The sequence below is a fragment of the Propithecus coquereli genome, unplaced genomic scaffold (genome assembly GCF_000956105.1).
Source record: "Propithecus coquereli isolate 6110/MARCELLA unplaced genomic scaffold, Pcoq_1.0 Scaffold293, whole genome shotgun sequence".
In the NCBI taxonomy this organism is placed as follows: domain Eukaryota; kingdom Metazoa; phylum Chordata; class Mammalia; order Primates; family Indriidae; genus Propithecus; species Propithecus coquereli.
In genome coordinates this window covers 1671293-1677151 of record NW_012148541.1, presented here as the reverse complement: position 1 = coordinate 1677151, position 5859 = coordinate 1671293, and positions in this window count along the sequence as shown.

Sequence of the window (5859 nt, the reverse complement as noted above, 5' to 3'; positions counted from 1 at the left end):
CAACATGATCAAGTTCTGGGGGTACACAATCCAGCCTCCATGCCTGTCCTATCTGCAGGTGTCTTTGAAAAGTGCCAGTGGGCAGGGAACTCCCAGACTGAGCACCCCTAGGTCCACTGCAGGTCCTCAGGGAGAAAGGTGTGGGCCCCATTCTCTGTGAAAACCTCAGACTTGTGGGCACACCAACATAGGAGAGACAGCTACTTTTGTGAGTCTCAGCTCTATAGTCCTTCTTGGCTGCAGTGGGCAGGGAAGGAGTAGGGAAAGAAAGAGTCTGAATGGAAGAGAGCCAGCACTCAAGTCCTTCTGGTCCCTATCCCTGGCAGGAAGCCCCCACAAAATGTCCAAGCTCTGGGATCACACAAATTTTCTGGGGCCCACCACATTCTGGGCTGGAATTGGGCACTGTCTGTGTGGGAACAGGTAATGAGAAAACTGAGGGGATGGAGCTCCCTGGGGTAGACAAAGGGACACTACGGGTGGAGGAGCAGTATGGCATCTGCTGTACTGGCTCTAGACCATGGCTACAGGGAATGACTCTGAAGGGGCTGGAAGCCCGATATTTTATTTTCAAGAATTTCCCAATTCAGTGGTTGCAGCAGTTCTTGGGATTATGAAAGTGGAAAAGGTCTCAAGCAGCCCAGAGGCCCACTGACTACCGGAGATGTGAAGGAAGGAGAAACGAAACTCCCTCCTACCCTCTCTACTGGGCTCCAAGCTTCTCCAGGCTTAATCTCTGCTGACATCTTTTTTCTTTCTGTTCTGCTTTGCAACCTCTTCCTGTGAAATCTCTGGCAGGTTCTGGTACCTCTCCCCTGGACTACACCAGGGCCATGCCCTTTACCCCCCTCCCTTATCCGAAACACATCCTTTCCTCTGGGGCCACCTGGTAGCCAATGTCTCAGTCAGCCATCTTCCCTCGGGTTCTCTAATTTCCTCTTCTTATAGGAGCACCAGTCATATTAGATTAGGGCCCCTCCAAATGACCTATTAATAATTTAACCTCAGTTACATCCATATAGGCTCTATCTCCAAATGTAGTCACATTCTGAGGTACTGGGAGTTAGGACTTCAACATATGAATTTTGGAGAGACCCAACTCAGCCCATAACAGCACTGATACCTGTGCATTAAATAATTAATTTAAAATAGCTAATAATTATTTTAAAATTAATTTTGACATTGACCAAGGGTAATTATGTCCATGAAAGTGACAATCATCATGCCAGGACAAAGAAATTGACACAAATATAAGTGAGCAAACACAATCGAGAGTTGCTCAGTTATTGTTATGGACTTAATTGTGCCCCCTGTCCTCAAATTGATAAGTGGAAGTCCTAATTTCCAATGTGACTATGCCTTGAGATAGGGCCTTTAAAAAGATAATTAAGATTCGATGATGGCCTAAGGGTGGGGCTTTAACCCAATAGGATCAGTGTTCTTGTAAGAAGAGGAAGAGAAAGCACACACACACAGAAAGTCCATGTGAAGACACAGGAAGAAAAAAAAGTTCATCTACTACCTAAAGAAAGAGGCCTCAGGAGAAACCAACCCTGCCAGCACCTTGATCTTGGACTTCTAGCCTCCAGAACTGTCAGAAATAAATTTCTATTTGCCTTAGTCAATTCCTATTGCTATAATAAAATACCTTAGACTGGGTAATTTGTAAATTATGAAAATTTCCTTTTTTAGCAGGGTATTATAGGGGTACAAATGTTTAGGTTACATATATTGCCCTTGCCCCGCCACCCCAAGTCAGAGCTTCAAGCGTGTCCATCCCACAGATGGTGCGCATCATACTCATTGTGTATGTATATACCCATCCCCTCTACCCCCTCCCATCTGCCTGATGCCTGATAAATGTTTTTCCTATATATGCACTTAGGTGTTGATCAGTGAAACCAATTTGATGGTGAGTACATGTGGTGCTTATTTGTCCTTTCTTGGGATACTTCACTTAGAAGAATGGGTTCCAGCTCTATCCAGGAACATACAAGAGGTGCTATATCACCATTGTTTCTTATAGCTGAATAGTACTCCATGGTATAATATATCACATTTTATTAATCCACTCATGTATTGATGGACACTTGGGTTGTTTCCACATCTTTGCAATTGTGAATTGTGTTGCTATAAACATTCGGGTGCAGGTGTCTTTTTTATAGAATGTCTTTTGTTCTTTTGAGTAGATACCCACTAATGGGATTGCTGGATCAAATGGTAGATCTACCTATATCTCTTTAAGGTATCTTCATATTGCTTTCCACAGAGGTTGCACTAGTTTGAAGTCCTACCAGCAGTGTATGAGTGTTCCTATCTCTCCGCATCCATGCCAATATTTATTAAATTTCTTTCTCACAGTTCTGGAGGCTGAGACATCCAAAATTAAGTAACCAGAAGTTTTGGTGTCTGATGAAGACTCATTCCTCATAGCTGTTGCTTCCCCACATGGTGGAAAAGGTGTAAATGGAGTATCCTCACATGATGAAAGAAGTAGATATGCAAAAATGGAGGAACACTGTGCCCTCATGTGGCATAAAAGAAGTAAGGGCAAAAAGGGGCTAGGGTGCCCCTTCAATTTCTTTCATAAGAGCATGAATTCCATTCATGAGGGTTGAGCAATCATGAATTAATCCCTTCCTAAATGTCCCCACCTCTTAATACTATCACATTGTGTATAAGGTTCTAACATATGAATTTTGAAGGATGTATATATTCACACCATAGTACTGTTATTTAAGCCATCTATTCTGTGGTGTCCTGTTATGGCAATCGTAGCAGGCTAAAACAGTTGCCCAAATATATTCAATTTGCTTTTCACAGGGGATCATAAAAAGCAAAGGTTTAAATAAGGGAGAGGACTGATGAGTCATAGGGAGATTTGAGTTTTGTTTAATGATTTATTTTTTAATACTATTCCTTCCATTTTCAATGATAGATAACAAACATACTCATTTCAAAGTCACTTTCAGATTGCTTTGTTATTTCTACTTTCTTAGAAGTAAAATCTGCTTATTGTGTTTTCTGGCTATTGCTCACACTGTTAGTTCTGTTTTTGTGTATTGCTATTTTTGTTAAATAGTAGAGATTCCTTCCTAGCTCACAGTTTTATAGTTGAATGCACCAGGTCCATGAGGGTATACAGATAAGAAATAAATTACATATTGACAGAGCCAAGGTTCATTTCCTATGAGTAACATAAATGGCAAGCCTAGGACAGTAGGCCCATTGTCCCAATTCTGGGCTCTCTCTGTCTCCTACATCTCTAGAGAGCAGTTTGATATTATCTAAAAGTATGGATAATGATAGATTTGGGCTTCATTTATGAGTGCAGTTGGTCTTCTTAACCCAAAGTCATATACGATGAGTCTGATATTGTCTTTTAAAATGTGTGGCATGATTTGGTTCCTTATTAACACATGGGAGTTTAGTTTTCACACTTTTCTTCTTTCTACTGGTCTTACCATCCAGTTAGCCTGTAGTATCAGTCCGTACTATTCACTGTGTGTGTGTGTGTAGCAAATGATTATTATTATTTCTGTTCCATGGGGGTATTCAACTAATATTGAACACTGCTATGTATTTTTAATATGCTAAAATGCATTCTCTAGCATATTTATGGAGTACAAGTGCAACAATTTGAAAGATAAGTCATGGCTTCATCTGGACTTTAAATTTCTGCTCTATGTTTAATCATTAGTTCTCTTCAAGATTGTGCAAAAAGAAGAATATAGCAGAGCAATGAGAAATTGTATATCAGAACAAGATAAACAGGTGTTGTCTTTGGGATCAGCATGTGGCATTGACAATGAGAATGGGCAATTCAAAATACACAATCATTTAATGAAGCTGGGTATGAAAACTGTGTCTGCACAAAAAATTTTATTAGTTATTTAAAGAATAGATTACCTGTACTGTATGATTTTATTTCTTAAGTATAAAGAACACAAAGATGATAAAAATATTAATCAATGTAACTATGATAATTATGCTATAGTGGCTTCTCTTGAAATATTAAAAATATGGTAACCCTTGCCTTACATTTGTGAATGGGAATAATTAGCTGGAGCAGATCAGTAGTTGCATTTTTGGGGTGAAACCATAATCTTTGAGGTAAAATCTAGTTTACTATAATCTTCATCACTCATTATTGCATTTCTTACACAGAAGGTAAGATTTTTAAATCACCTTTTGTCATATTATAATGAACCAATTAGGATACAAAGATGCTACTGATGAATGTTAAGTAATAATTTGGGGGATGAACCAAATATTAGAAAAATAACCAATTTGAAGTTTTAATAAGCAGAAAATAAATGTACAAGGATTGTTAATTTTCCAGATAACCTTACAATACATATCACAAAAACATTATAAAATTTCTAAAAACTGGCTGTCCATTTAAGACTTACAGTAAAGTACAATAATTGTCATTATTTATGAATCTTCAGAAGTCAATGACAATTTCAAACAATGTTTTTGGGCTATAGAATCATTGGAAATACTGCATGTTTATAAATGATTTGCATGTTTTCATTGGGGGAAACATTATGGGTATGTTTAGCTATTTGTCCCATGAGTGTGCTAGCCAGTCCCACATAAGTCCCTCTCTGTCTCTCAAGCAAAGTGTTAGTATTAACGTGGTCCTCTCAACAATTCCCATATCTTGTTATCCATGGAAAAACGTTTTTCAATGAAGAGGAATGAATATTCCATATTCATTAAGTTTATGGAATATTTGGGGTTGTTGATAACTCACTGTTTTTCCTCAGCATTGACTATTTCTTGTAATGCTTCTGGGAGGACAGCTGGGGTGGTGGTGAAATAAAAATTGGCTAATTACTAATAGCTCAGATGGTTGAAGCTCATGGCTGAAATGATTATCTGTGTAGTTTAATTGTGTGCTCCCCTTGGACCCTATTACCATGGATAATCGAAACTCTGCTGTGTGATTTCCTTAGCATAAGTACTATATGCAGCTTTTTAATCATGTTGTCAACTTCAATTTATTGCTTGTTTTTAGAAAAGAAAGCTAGTAGAAATACTTTGCTGACTCACTTCAATAGTTTCAATGTGTTTTTCAGATGTAAATTTTTTCAGATGATTTCCGAAGCTAGGTAACTTAAAAGTAAATTTTTATAATACCATGCCAAAACTACTGAATGCCTACTTTAGAGAAAAGGAACATATTGAATCTCGTTTGTAGAAAAAATAGTTTTGAAATAATGAGAGCTCTGAGCATCTAAAAGGATAGTTTAAGCAAATATTTTGTTTTTTTAACTTTAAAAGTTTATACAAGAACTTTAAATAAATCTGTTTTCCCTCAAAGATTGAATACTATTTAGTTATGTAGTGCTTTGCAAGCTATATGTCTTGATGTTCTTCGATAGACAGGATTTAATGACAGCTTCCATATACCACATTCACTTTAGAGAATAGAATCCCCAAAAGTATAGAATTTAGGAATGCCATACAATCATCTTCTCTTAAATATGGCTATTAGTATTTTATCAAGCTCAAATTATATTAATTCTGTTCAAACCATCCTATAAGGAGACACTAGTTGTTAGTTAAATAAACAAATCATTAGATTGAAAGTAGGGTAATCCACATGGCTACAATTAATCAGTTTTCTAATTATTGTTGAGTTTTACCTGATTTGTAGACTCATTTTACCAAAATAAGTGGTGGATTTTATTATTAGAAGACTAGAAATCTCCCCTTTTAGTTTTATGTAATATTTTATTTAACAAAACATTGCTAAAATACCTAGACGTGACTAGGCAAAAATTAATAGAGACAATGGAATTCCTCATGGATGAATAAAATACAGAAAAAGCCATCATAATCTCCTCAGAT